Here is a 15,168-nt window from a genome sequence, read left to right on the forward strand (position 1 = left end):
AATCTGAAGGTGATTAACCCCACACAAAGATGCGCTTTGAAATTAATTTACGGAAGCACTTTTCAAAAAATGTACACGAAACCCACAACCAATCACACAATGGATTTAATCTATTTAAATCAATGGGAAGAAAATATTGTCTTAGCAATGGTTTCAATTTGCCAAGTTCATTTTTCATTCGGGAGTTTTTCGCATTACTCGAGTATTTCCAAATCCGATTCAAGTTTGTTGGAGAATAGTCAGCATGTGATTAATTGGTATGTTGATAGAAAATCGTTCAATGCAAGACGCGTATTTGTTTTACGAGAAAAAACTTCGAAGAATCGCTTGAATTCCACGGAATTATCGATGTATCCAACGCCTCTTTATAGCATTCAACCATGAAAAAATTATTGCGAAATGATAAATCGGCGATAATTTTTCCAAATCCCAAAAATAAGTCGATTACAGCTAATATTCCTTCTGACGCTGTTTGAAAATTTGGTGAAAAGTTGAGACGACGAGATGAAAGCAATTGATCACAAAAGATGTGCTCGTTACTGGCAGAAAAAGTTACTTCAATTGAATTTTCCCCGATTCTTCTCTCTCCACCTCTCTCTCTCCCACTCTGATGAGCTGTCGAGTAACGTTGGTGTCTATGCGTTGACGTCAGTTCCAGTTTTTTTTTCATCTCTCGCTTTGCGTTCGAATTTTCCGAATCAAGTGCTTACGTCAAATGCGCGGTTCAATTGAATTCATAACACGCAAAATGGCAATTCAATTCACACTTCCACCGTGCAACTTATTAAAGAGGATATATTCATTGAAGCAACGCAAGCGAGAATTCGCCATTTTTGCGAATTCGCAATTGAAAGTTATGAAAGTGAATGGGTGGTCGGATCAACGCCTTTACATTGAACTCGATAATGAGTTGTAAATCATTTGGAGCGGTGGAATCGCATGAATTTCATCGAATTCGAGGCGAAATGCCATTAGATCAGGGGTCGTTTTGAGTTACAAGAGCAATTTTGTTTTGAAACAGAGTTTGAAGAAGAAACAAAAATCAGTCATTCAAATTTGTTTCAGGCAAAGCTCACAAGCAGACATCCTCTTTGAGGATGTTAATTAAATCGTGTTTCATCGCATTAATGCACAGAGATTTTGTGCTGTTGACATGAAAAAAGATTTAACCTGTTAAAAAATTCCGAGAAATTGAATTTAAACCAAAAAAGGTGTCAAATGTTGAGTCTTCTCATTTTTCCACTGAATCCAGTCCTGATCACAAGGTTTAAATGCCATACGAAAGAAAAACATGTGATTTGATTACATCTTTCATTTAAATGAAAATTTCTACACCTTTTCCTAAGCCATTGTCGACTGCAAAGTATAGGTTACTAAATCCATTTCGAAGTGAAGACAGCAACAGCATTCAAGCGCTTAAAATCGATAAACTCATACGGTAATTGGTTAAACGGGCGATATTTTATGGTGAATTTTCTCAACCGAATCGCCTATTTTGTCTGCTCCGCACATCAAATTGAGTTCAAAGCCAAAATCTATTGCTGTTTATTTTTATCATGGCCATACAACATTCATTTTATTTGCGAGAATCCAGTGCCGATTGGCATACGTTTAAAATAGGAACAAAACGCGAAGGAGCAAACGGAAGAGAGAGAGAGAGAGAGAGAGAGAGAGAGAGAGAGAGAGCGAGAATGAAAGAGAGAAATTGTTACCTGCGATACATAAAAGCATTCTAATGGAAGTTGATCATCGACCCTCAATTAGTTAATTCACACAATGGCCACATAAATTCCATATCGAGCACACGAACGTCCTTGGATTCACTGAGTGGAAACTCTAATCCCGCCGATAACGCAACGTATTTTTAACTACGCTAAACAACACAAATGGATAATTTATCCGGGGATAAAAATACGCTTAAAAATAGTATTTCAAAATGAATTTCATACAATCTTTCGTGCTAATACCTCTTTCCTGTCTCGAATTTTTTGTGAACGTTGCATGCAAACAGGTTTTCTCAACTCAATTTAACGTTGAATCTTGGGTTTATTAAAGAAACGCTTTCATTATGGCTCACACTGGCCATACTTTGCCGGACGATGAAGTTTTAATAAAATGATGTGAACAAACCCATTTTTCTTTAGAATCTCAACATGAATCTTGTAAACCTTACCAAGAAAGGTCGCTGTTTAGCATATCTTTTTCTAACCAGCGTAAATTCCAATCGATTTTTCAAAGAAATTCGAACTTAAAAGACCTCGATATTGAGTACTGTGCTGAACATTTAATTGTTTTCAATAAAAAATCAATCAAATTGTTTACGCAAACCATCGAACAGTTCAGTTCACCATGAGCTTAGTGAATAGGTCAGTTATTCGATTGTATTGATGGCAGATTCAACGGTTCAGGATTAGTAAATCGACGTCATCAGTTTACATTACATCATTGATTTATGGGCCAAATGATATCATCAAAGAGCGATTACAGTATTTAACGCACACTCGATCCAAATTATGGCCAGTTTAAGCAGAAAACAAAGCCAAAAATCTCACATTGAATGGCAAACAACGTCAGAGCCGATGTTGCATGCATTATTTTTCAAATTGTTTCGAAAATGTTCAATTGTGCGAAATTATCTGAAGAGCAAAGTTTGCCATTTTCAATCTCTGGAATATGTGTGGCAAATTTGCTATATCGATAGTTTGAACTTCCGCAAACTCCGGAGAATGTTTTCAAATATTCAGATTGTTGGTCTTCTCAAAAGTTCGTTGAAACTTTTAACAAGTCAAAATGCCTGTAAAAATAGAAATGAGTTTTTTTCGCCTACACGAATAGACACTATCATTGCACACATACAAAGAAGTTCATTTAGTCAGAATAAGGGGTCATACGAAAGTGCCGACGGACACGGACGGACGGACACTTTTTATTTTTTTAAAGAGTTATTTGGAACGGACGGACACCGGAAAAAAAAATTTCTTGTCCGCTCAGAGAAAATTTAGCGGAACAATGATTCCGATTTATCGGAATTAAAACCAATCGGAATGATAAATCAGAATAAGTGTTCCGAGATTCCGATTTATCGGAATTCTTCAATGTAAATTACTTATTAAAAAATTTTGGTTGGAAAATTTTCGGAAAAGCGCTACTGTGGAAAATCGGGAAATCGGTACATTTTTCTGGAGAATATCCATTTTTTTCTGATCCGTTAATGAAACGATTTCGGATATTTTTAAATATAGTTCTGTTCATTGTAGTTTTTTTTCTGATCAATTTTGAAAAAAGATTCCTGATCATTTTAGATATTTATCGGCTAATTTCCAAATTTTTCTGATCATATTAGGTTTTTTTCTGATCAAACTAATAAAAAAAGTTTCTGATCATTTTGAATATTTTTCGGATCATTTTCGAAATTTGAGGATCAAAATTAAATGAGCCTACACATTTTTGTCTGTTGGTTTCTTACTGAAACCGTGATATTAGGTCTGGGCCTGGCCATCGAATATGATATTAAGACAATTCGAAATGACGTCGATACATTTGATGGGTATGAGTTAATGAGTAATCAATTTCCGACCGAGTGAATGTATTACTCATTGAAAAGGGCAGAAAAGACATTGTCTCACTGATCATTTGGTCGCATGTCATCTTAATGTCAAATGCAGATTAGATTCTATCTCACATAGAAACATAAAATTGATTCCATATAAAAATTAGGCATCCCGCGTCTTGCAACTGTGTACACACTTTATGGAGCGTATAACGTGCGTAATAATCTGAAATGATTTTGTTTCTATGACGTGGTTGATATCGATAAATATGAAAGTGGTGCCTACGCAAGCAAATTCCAAATAATTTGTGCAATGCATATGTGATTTATGGAACTTAGCGCAAATAGCCCACGTTCTGTCTGTGGTTATATTAATTCAACTGGGGTTTTCACATGTGCCAGTGAACTGTTAAAATGTTTACTGATTTCTCTTTAATTTTCGAAAAAAATCGTCGTCGTCGTCCTTTGAACGTATAGTGTCAATAAATATTGATGCGTTGGTTTTCATGAATGTCTGGATAATACGTATTCATCTTCATTTGTTTTAGATTCTGCACAGCAAAATTGCGTCTCGAACATCCTCATTGTCTCTCGGGATGTAATCTCCCCTTCTTTCTACGAAAAAAGTATGTGCATCGTAATTGAATTGACGTATTATGCGGCAGTATGCCTATGTGCGTGGCTTGTCTGCTTTTTATAGTGTCATTTGATTTCGAGTTGTGATGGGCAAGGTATTCCAAGGTCTCTCTCTCTCTCTCACACACACACACACACACACACACACACACACAAATCCGTGCTAGATTCGGATTTTTTAAGCGTCTCGCATTTTTTTTCTTGCTACTGCGTCCCATCAATGATGAATGATGTTAATTGAATTCAACAGACCGTTCCTTTTTGTGTCGGAGTGAATTGACAAAAACGCACTGCAGAACGACGCTTTTTTTCTCTCGTCCGAATTTTGTTCTTTTAAATTACTACGCGTTTATTGCGACTGCATTATGTGTTACTATGGCTGAGTAGAAAATGACTTGTCACCAAGGCAATGATGCTCATGTCCACTCTCCTTCAGAACGATGTCATTCCGTCTCAATTCCAAAAATCTCCCAAAAAATGACAAAAAAGTTTTATCTCACTTTTCTTTTCAAATGCTTCCTTTTGCAGTGGAATAAAAGCCCGTTGACAAAAACGTGACTTGCATTTTTTTTCTGTGATTTTATACGATGAATGATGAAATTGTTTTGTGGAAAAGGTAAAAAGAAGAAGATTCAAAACAGAATGAAAACTGGTGAACAAAACGATTTTTTTTTCAACGTAAACTGTGTCACACACTCACACAACCAACAACAACAATGCTTGAATGGGGGAGCTTAGGTAGGATATTTTAAGGCAGAAAAATGAAAATCGTTTGTTTTTCCTTTCATTATTACTCAATGAAAAATTGGCGGTGGTGTGGTTTTGCTAGCGCTGGAAAAGTTTATCGCTTATGTAATAAGTACGTTTATTTTTTTGTTATAATTTAGTAATAAAGTGGAATTGAAGCGAAAAGCCTCAAATAATGATTGTTATGCGGCGGCCGAGAGCGACACGAAAATTGCATAATGGGATATGACGAACAATGCAACTTTGTCACTTGAGGCTAGCTTGAGGCGGAATGAATTTGGCAGCAAAATCAGCTGTGCTGAACACATTGTCCATGCATTTAATTTGCGGCTGGTGTATGTTAATGGCCGCATTGATTTTTCTCCACATTTTAGATGACCATACAGAATGGTATCACATCTGTTTGAATATGGATTACATGAGTATGTGTGGGTTCATAATGTGTGAAAGCGTACGTATTAAATGACGAAATAATTGCTTTTGAAATGCGAAATCACACGCCGATGCGCATATGTTGGAAATGACTATTTACATTGGCATTAATGGTGGAATTAGATTTGATGTCGCTCTAATTGGACATCAATGGCCATTTCAAATGAGATTAAATGTGATAATCGTTCAGGAGCCACTGTCGCTTCATTTTTTTTTCTCTCTTCCAAATAAACTAATTCATTTCATTCAATGACACTAATCCCACTGCTTTATCTCTCTATCTCAATTTCAGGTAAGTCCCATCTGTAATTCATTTGGTTGTGGCGCTGTTCGAACAACTAATTAACTCATCAGGAATATCTTCAAATAAATCGCATATGCACGTACGCATATGTACAGTATACACATCATTGCCATTGAAAATGAGATCAATCGATATTTGCTCATGGATTATAAAACTGAAATCTAAACTCGAAAGTACGAACATTTTAGTTCTGACTGATCTCAACATGTACATTCGAAGTGGTTGTTGTTTATATAATGTCGGAAGCATATAGCCGCCAGTTACTTGAAAACGTAACAATGGCGCTATCAGTTACATGCCAACCGTATGAGTGAAATGCTTTTGTAATAAGCAATTTTCATATGTTCGCTTTCACTGCATTCTCTCTTTCCCCTGTCTCCCTCTTTCCTTCGCCCTCACCGGGGTGGAATTTTATCGATCTAATTTATGCGGCGAAACGAAAATGCCATCAAATCTGACTACCTGTTATGGAAATTGTTTTGGCGACGTTTTGATTCACCTTTTGTGTACAAATACACTTTGCGATCGATACAACAGCACCATAATCTCGATAACCGAAAAAATGTCAACGAGTTCGTGCGATGTGAGCATAACGTATTTATCGAATGATTGAATGAAAACCAAACAAAAATCGATTGTACTGAAAATTAATTCCAGACGATGAAACGGATTTGCAGTACCTTGAGTCTCTATACGCTTTGTAGAGAATCTTGGTTAATTTAAAAAAGTCTTGTTGGTGAAATGGAATTTATGGTAAGCACCTTAAAGTTCTGCAAGATACAAGCTCGTTTTGAACTACACAAAACATCATTACACCGAATTAGCCGTTGCATTTTGTGTAAAATGAATGACAATAACGAGTGGATTTGCCGGCGGCTATTGTGAATCTCGGTCGGTTTTGAATAATAATAACATTGGCCAAAAGGTGTTTCCAGCTCTCCGGCCTGCATGGGAGAGAAAAAAGGGAAAAATGAGCGAGCAGCACATTGCTTTCAATTTAAATTCCTGTGATCGAACTCAATAGCCGTGTGAATCTAATCGATTCCATTCATGCATGCACAACGATCACATTGAAAATGACCCTTATATTCCGTTGAAGTATTAATAATTTTCCCAGCAAATACATAGCGCCAAACCGGTTACAAGTTCTGAGAGTGGTGATAGAGAGAGAGGGAGAGAGATAGCGCGCTCGATATAATAACCGTGCTGCTCAACCGAAGTTGGCCCTTAAATGACATCATCAACATCCCATGAATTATCTATTTGATTCTCTATATAGTTGTGTCGTCATTGGTGCTTTCCCATTTACACGGCCGCTTACATCACATTTCTCACATAAACGGCAATATGCCCTGACAATTCCATCTCAGACACTGTTTGAAAAATAGTATTCTGCAGCGGGCCATTTCATTCATTTTCACATGGGGTCGACATCAAAAAAACCGAAGTAAAATGACGACGATAAAAACCGGGAACGAGTGTAGAAAATTACCTGAAAATGGCAATTATTTTGAAAACTGAAATCACAAACATTTTCGCCAGCAAAACATAAACTACACTCATTTAACGATCGATTTGCATGTGCATGAGACAGCAGGGACATAGAAAAACGCAATTTATTTTAACAGTTATTCATAATTTCTAATTTGGATGTATCCCGAGGAAAATGGGGTTTTGCTAGATGTTTTTCTAGAGTATTTGCTGTCTCACTCTCTTGAGTATGTGCGGTGGCAACGGCATCAATATGCATTGAAATGATTCACACACGCACTTGCGCAAACCGACTGCGAGTTTGCTTTTCGCACATAATGAATGCCATTAATTTCGCACTTATTTTCATTTTCGAATCGCAAAAACAGCAAACGATGCACATCATACGGTTCACGGACGCGCACTCGTCCGCTTGATGTCGATGAGAAAAATAACCTTTTGCATTCAATTTGCGCGAAATGAAATCCCGTAGACGAGCTTGTCTCAATTTCAAGCTTTGCTCAGACAAAACCATTCAGGCAAATAGAAAATGTTTTGTGTGAAAACATGAAAAATGATTCGAAATTAAAACCACAACTCGAGCATTTCGAACATTCGGCGAAGCGTCGTGCGCGCCGTGACACGAGATGTAATGAAGGTGGAAATAAAGAAGCATTAGGATTTTTCTTCTCCTTCTTCGTTTGCTTCTTCTTCTTCTTATGGGTTTTTCTCCGCCGCGACGCGCAGAAGATTAGATCGACATGATGAGATGGGATGAAAGCGTGTGTGAGAGGAGAAGAAGGAGGAAAATCGAGAATATTTTTTAAAAAATAAGATAAAAGCGCCATAAATAACATTTGCCAACTAAGTGAACGGCTCACAGCACCATTTATTTTTCGCCGAATTTCGACTTAGATACTAGTACAAAGGCTTCTTTTCGGATTCCGTAGACAATTTTCAAGTTCCGACACATCTCAATCTGAATTTGATGTGTCGCATTGACTCTCTCGCTCGCTCTGCTCTCCCCATCCGCTCGCACTAGAAACAAATATTCTTCGGTTCAACGCTTATTAATACACGTTTTATATACGTTTCATGTACTTAATAACAACTCAGAATTGTTGTATATTAATTCGGCGATAGACTGATAGAGGAGGAACGAGTAAGAGATGAAAACCAAAAATGCTTCTTCTTTACGAATAATGTGAGAGACGGATTTGAATTTATCGGCTCCCTGATCAATCATGCTCAAAAGCGTCAATTCAAATTATTCTGGGAAGTGAAAGGGTTGTGATTTGGTTCGACTGGCTTGTGTTAAATTCTTTTGCTTTGGCAATGAACTTTTCTCGGAAGCGGCTCTTTGTGAGAACAATCAAAGCGATGAATAAGAGCGGGGAAAAATCATAGGGGAATTGCAACGACCATAAAATATATGTATTTCATCAAGTTTATCAAGCTCTTTCCAAGTTTATGCATAGTGTCGATTTTTTGTTCAAGCTCTACCATCTGAATGTACAGTGAAATAATTTACGGGCACGACGTAAGATGGCGTTTTTTCTGGTCAAAAAAGTTGCAATATCCCCTTGGGAAAAATAGACTTCATTGTCAGGCGAAAAATTTTAATCAATCGATACATTTTCATCAACTTTATTAAGTTGGCAATCATTTTGATCACACCATGATGAATGAGCTCTTTAAACAGTAGTTTCACAAAGAAACTGAATAATAATGGCAGATATGCTTAATATTCTGCCGAACCGAATTGAAATGCAAATATACCAATGAGAACGAAAAATACATACAAATTTCTTGAGTTGGCAGTTGCACCCATCACAATACTCGTTCTTTCTCTGACTCGCTCAACCTCTTTATAATATTTGTCTTCGTCAGCTCCAATTCGAATGCAGTTGATCCGTCTATTTTATGCATAAGAATCCAACAATGCGAATTCGCCGGTTATTTCTTCAGTGAAGCGAATTGTTCGAATCGTAAACATCATCGAAAGCTTATGCATTCCAAACGGCACGATGCTGCAGTTGCTAAAATGCTTTTGCAATTCAAAGTGTATATATTTTTTATTCGTTATTGTTGTGCTGGCATATTGAATGATTTGGAATTTTTTTTATGACAAGCGCGTGCATTCGATATATAGAAGAAAATATACTTCAGTTGGCTTATATTCAATACAAATAAAAAAACTTCTTACGAAGTAATTCCTCGTGACGAAAGCGAACACAAAACAGCTGATATCAATTTTAAAAAATCATTACGGAGTGATTCTGAAATTAGTTGGAAGAATGCAAAAAAAACAAATCCAAATCGCTCCGAAATGATTTTTTAAAATTGATATCAGCTGTTTTGTTTTCGCTTTCGTCACGAGGAATTACTTCGAAAGAAGTTTTTTTATTTGATATCATTTGCTTTGTACCCAAAAAAATTTTTCTCAACAAAACCAAAACACTTTTCTGAATAAAATAAAAAAATAAAATGAATAAAATCGATATTTGAACGGATCAAAATATTGAAACACTTCGCGGCACTAATGCATGTACATATCGCTTTTATACTAAGAAACTATCACATGGTTAGTTTTTTCATGACGCATTTTTTCAATTTTGATTTTTTCATGAAAAGTACTCTTTTGTGTTTTTTGTTGATTGCGTGGAATAAAAACACTTGGTGAGGAGCTGGTATCTGAAGCAATTTTATTCATCTGAACTCAAAAACACTTTGGTTATGATTTTGCCTTTGTTAAAGGCAAGAAAAATGAGTTTTAGCTGGTTTTTGTCGATTTTTCATGTTTTTTCCAACTTCTAATGGCCATATCTCAAAAAACAGAGTTTTGCCAGATATAAGCTATATGTCAAATTTTAGCTCTAACTTGGGGCTAAATTCTAGAGAATTTTCAAAAAAATCGTCGGAGCCGATTTCGAGAAAATGGCCGATTTGTGCAAGGCCAGGTGACCATTTTTTTGAGTTTCTGCCCATAAGACCAAGCCAACTTAATTTTTTTCCTCTTCAAATGGTGTCATTCGATAGCTGGCCTCGAGACCTTTCCAACTATACCCAAAAGTCTGAGATCGGTTAACTGGACTGGGCACAGTGGCCATTGAAAGGAAGGTCATTTTTTGAATTTTCAAAGGCCGGCCAAGGCCATGATGGCGACCAAATCAAAAAATGGCGAAACAAAAAAGTCTTAGTTTTTGATATACTTCAATGCCTGAAAGTTTGAAAAAGATCGGACAAAAAGTACGGACGGACACACAGACAAAACTATTATTTCAAAATGATTGGTGGAAACGCCAAAGAAAATTTTCAAATCGCCATATTTCATGAACGGATGGTCCGATTTCGACGTTCTTGGGCTTGTTGGAAAGGTCTCAACGAGGAGCTTCAGAAAAAACATGTTTCAAATTGAACGGGCCGCGTTCAACACCCGGTAAATGGGAAAGACTGATAATTGTACATAATTTTCAAGTGGCTATTTCTATGGAGGCGGTTGGTCGATTCCCAAGTTTGAATGCATTTTCCGGGCCTATGAGCCAAGGGCTTTCTGACGATACTTCATTCATACCAGATGACCTCTTAGGGAAAAAGTTCGAAATTGCGTGTATATATAGCGAGTTCGACTTTCAGCACAGAGGTGCTTTCGTCACTCGCGCCTGCTGTCGCCGGCTGTGATGAGCTGCATTAAAATGTAGTTTTCTTGTACAACATTTGCCCAAAAGAAAAGCGAAAAAGCGTATAAGCATCGAGCGCTTGAGTTGTTGTCGACATTTATTTTCGGAATGAATTTCGATCAGTCGAAATGTGTCATATTGGTATTTTCGATGTCACTTTGGTATACATAGCGCATCTGTCGATGTGTGTTTATGTGCCAAAAAGCAATCAGTCTCGAACATGTTTTAAATGTTACATAAGGTATATGCTTTCAAATCCCATCGCCATTTATATTCTTCATATTCATGAAAAATCATCAAAATATTGCCTCAATTTACAAAGCGAACAAATGCGCCAAGTATGAAAAATGTGGTTTAAAGCGACGTCAAAATAAAAATACGACTCGATGAAAATGGGTTGAGAGATGTGTGTGTGTGTGTTTGTCAAGTACACAAAACATATCGTCATTTTGCCCAATTTAAATTGATTTCCCAATTATCGAAACCGCCAACAAATATTTACAGAAATTAATGAGAACATTTTAGCGAGAATGTGCGATGCGCGCATTCAGTGAGGAGGTCGCCTACAGGCAATCACATTCGCTGTAGTAAACAGACAGTAGATCTGTTTTGTTCGATTCTATTTTGCTGTGATCACATCACCACCTTTGCAAATAAATATACATCGAATCGAGTTAAAACAATCAATCAAGACATTTTTGTGTCTATTGGCTAGAGCACGATGTGTTGGCATCGTTCAATTTGCATGCAAATGAATGAAACAAAAACATTCAAGTCGATTTGTTTTCGATTCTGAAACGGTGACTCGACAGCAGTATAAAACATTTTGGGAGAATTGAACCAATCGAGCGAAGCATCATTTAAGGTGACAAAATTTTGAGAGTTTGTACTGTACGTTCACGCACCAAAAATAGTTCAACAATAGGGAATTAACTAGCTGGAATAAATCAAACGACAAGGCGCCAAACTCACACGACAAGAGATTGGCTGTACTATCACACACAGCGAGTGGATGACACAAAGCAATATCTGAGGTACGCCATTAAAAATCACCGCGGTTTTTTTTACTATCGCGGTTTCTTACGTCGCATTTCTCGAACGTGGGCTGATAAAAATGATTATTGACGACCATGTATAGCCCGTCATCGTTCATTTTGTTTATTCGCCATGATGCATTTGCGGCAACAAATGAAAAAAAAAACAACAACAACAACAACAACAACACATAACCATAAATGTGAAATGTAAACCAAAAAATTTCTTCTTAATTCTCACTGCACACAAACTTGGTAATAGAATGCCAGTTGCCGTAGAAGAAGTTATGTTCTTGTTTTGTTCGTAGTTCTTCTTTTTTACCATTCAAATATTAACTGTTGCTGCATTACTTGTTTGCAAACTACGTTCGCATTCAGTTCAGTGTGAGTTTTCTTGAAAGAACGTTTCATTTCAAAAGAAGCAAAAAAATCGAATAAATTGCCACAAAAGAAAAACGAAATCAAGATACAAGTTTTCATGGAGGTTTGAAAATTGTCTGGGTTGGCTGGTTACCCCTACTCATAAAACTTGGATAATCTTTGTTCATCGTCGCGGTGTGTGACCGTTTGCAAATGGGCGAGTAATTTTTTTTCTTCTTCCATCGTACCCTTGTAAATGTTGAATGATGTTGTTTCATCCAAGACAAATGAACATCATTTTTTTGTTTCGTGTAACAGAATTTGGCTGAAGACCAGAAAAAAAAATCATTTCGTTTAATGTTGCCTTTTGTGTGCATCTTGGAGATTATAGCCAGCGGTGCTGTACTGACAAGTACACTCGAACAACTCTTAATACGAAGAAAACGGGTTAGTGTTCATTCGTCATCCACAAAATAACTTCTTCCACTCAGAACCAACAAACGGAAAGCGAGTCGAAGAAGAAGAGAAAAAAATCAGCGCAAAACAACATTGACATGAAAATAACAACGTTAGAAAAACAGCTGTCTTTTACCGCTTACAATCGCAAATATTGACCCATTACTACACTCTGTCGGGGGAATACAATTTCCACTAAACAAAAAAAAACAACCAACAGCAAGTGAACACACACATAGCGTCCAAATGACCGTATGCATGCTGCTCTTGATTCCACACATTTCATCAAAGTTGATATCAAACTGCATATTTGGTGTTTGGCAAGTGCGAGATGAATAGAGACGCGCGCGCTGGGGGAGATCATAAAGCAAACATACGTACAGCAAGCTTTAAATTCATTATTCAATAAACTTGTGTTCATGTACTCGACAGCTCTGTTCGGAATTACACAAACAACATACCAGCCCGAAATATGAACGATCTTCGTGATATGCTGCGAGCATAATCCATGTTTATTTATCCATGTTTTGAATCGACGAGAGAGCGAGAGAGAGATTGGGATAAACAGAGAGCAAGAACATCGCCTGCATTTGAAACGATGTTTTCTTATGTGCTTTTAAGCATCATTTATTCATGTGTATGATTTTTTAGCTAGCTTATCATATAAGAATAGCACCAAATCAAAGATGAAGCGTGGTGGAAAGGTAAGCATTTTTAAAACATTGACGAGTTGATTGTACTGCCATCTCCGAAAAGTGTGCACATTTCCAAAGCAACAAAGTAAGACTGCATTTCCACTCGCTTTTTTTATACATTGACGCAAAGTCTCAAAGTGAATTTTGGCATGCATTTTACATTATAATCGAGAGAGAAAAAGAGAGCATTACGAAATCGATTCAAAGAAAACTTTGTTGTTTTTTTTCGCAAAGCTTAGCCATTCGATTAACGTGCGAATTGAGAAAAGGAGAGACTTTTTTTTTCTTTGCATTTTCAATTGTTTGATTCGGAACGCGTTTTCTCGTCAAACTCCAAATGGAAGAAATCAAATGAAACAGCAAATCCAAGGGAAAACTTTGTGTTCTTATGTTTTTTTTATTGCTTTGTTACTTCGATGCTTCAGCTGAGTCTTATCGCTGAAGCTTTTCACAAAACACGCTACTGGCACACAATTCTTCGGCTGAGTGTTATATTTATTCTGGCAATCGACTGTTGTGCGCTTCGTTTGGTGCGTTATTTTCTTTGTTGCTGCTGCTACTGTTGTTGTTGTTGGTGTTCTTGCCTCCCGTGCCTCCAACATTCACCGCGATTGGAAGCGGCATGCTGCGTTACGACCTTGCGTACAGCCGCACAAAAACCGATACACACGGCTGCGCGCAACCGTGCCCGTCAACGGCATCGACTACGAATGAACCGAAAAATCACATACCCAATCCCAAGCTATATGCAATCCGACAAATTCGATGTTGTTTGCGTGAATCATGTTCGGCATTCAGTCTTAAATGTTACGTTCTTGGGTACACCACGTGCGCTGTGCCAATTCATTCATTCATTTTTGCAGTTAGTTTATGTTGTTGTTTTCCCTATGTCTATGTTGTTTAAAATTGTTGTTCGATTGTTCAACGGATATCCATATTCAAGCTCATCCAATTGAATAGCCAACAATAGTGTCAGTAGTCGACAACGAAGTGGAAAATCATCATTCGTGTTATTTTTTCTTCTCTGTGTATTTTTTTCATTGTCGTGTGGGGTGCAAATCACAGTGTATACAGGAAAAAAAAAGTGCATCGCAATAAATGTGAGAAAAATTACAAAAGAGAAAAGATAAATTAATCAAATTGGAAGGTAGAAACGCAGAACCAAAAAAGTTATTCAATTGTCTGTCTGTGTGTGTGCGTGCGTGCAAAAATTTCGTATCCAAAAAGTTTTTCCAGTTTGAAGGCAAAGTCAGAATAAGGAAATTTTTTTCGACCAAAATTCAGTTTCAGGTTAAAAAGAAAATTTCATTAAACAAATTTTCTCCATTTTTGCTTTCGTTCTCCTTTCTCTGGTCTCTTTTCGTCTGTTGTTCTTCGTGGTGTATGAATTTGATTGGTTTTGTTCGGGCCAATGTTGTTTTTAAGAAGAAATTATCGTCGAAAACAAGCCAAAAAGGCGAAAATCAATGCATCGATCGTTATTTGCTCCGATGAATTTTCTTTGGTTGAACAATTTTTTGGTGTGTGTTGCTGTTTGGTGCTCACATTCGCATATGAAGATGCGACCGATGTCATGACGATAACAACAACGACTGTAAAAACACAGCCTTCGATCGATGCTGTGGAAGAGAATGAAAAACACTAGAAATGAATAAATATAAAAACCAACGAAAAAAAAACGGAACAAAAATCCGTGATTGATGGAAAAGGGTAAATTGGATTATTTTTTACAAAACGATATTCATCGTCGGTTCGGCGGGTGACCGACAGAGATAGACTGATAAGAACTTTCTTTCTCTCGTGC

The 15,168-nt window shown here is 37.0% G+C and overlaps 1 protein-coding gene across 14 annotated transcripts in view; it reads left to right on the forward strand.

Annotated features, from left to right (window-relative positions):
- LOC129566488 (cAMP-specific 3',5'-cyclic phosphodiesterase) overlaps nucleotides 1-15,168 on the forward strand; it is a 144,800-nt gene that overhangs the window by 28,225 nt on the left and 101,407 nt on the right. For 5 of the 14 annotated variants that reach the window (XM_055442471.1, XM_055442481.1, XM_055442475.1 and 2 more), the window contains exon 1: nucleotides 14,161-14,654. The exons of 1 other annotated variant lie outside the window; for it this stretch is intronic. The gene's annotated coding sequence lies outside the window, so the exon portion shown is untranslated. Of the gene's footprint in view, nucleotides 1-14,160; nucleotides 14,655-15,168 lie in introns of those variants that run through there. 8 more of the 14 variants (XM_055442473.1, XM_055442476.1, XM_055442482.1 and 5 more) reach the window with 4 other exon arrangements.

This window comes from Sitodiplosis mosellana, unplaced genomic scaffold, assembly GCF_009176505.1.
Source record: "Sitodiplosis mosellana isolate CC-2019 unplaced genomic scaffold, AAFC_SMos_1.0 Smas_scaffold_3, whole genome shotgun sequence".
Lineage (NCBI taxonomy): Eukaryota > Metazoa > Arthropoda > Insecta > Diptera > Cecidomyiidae > Sitodiplosis > Sitodiplosis mosellana.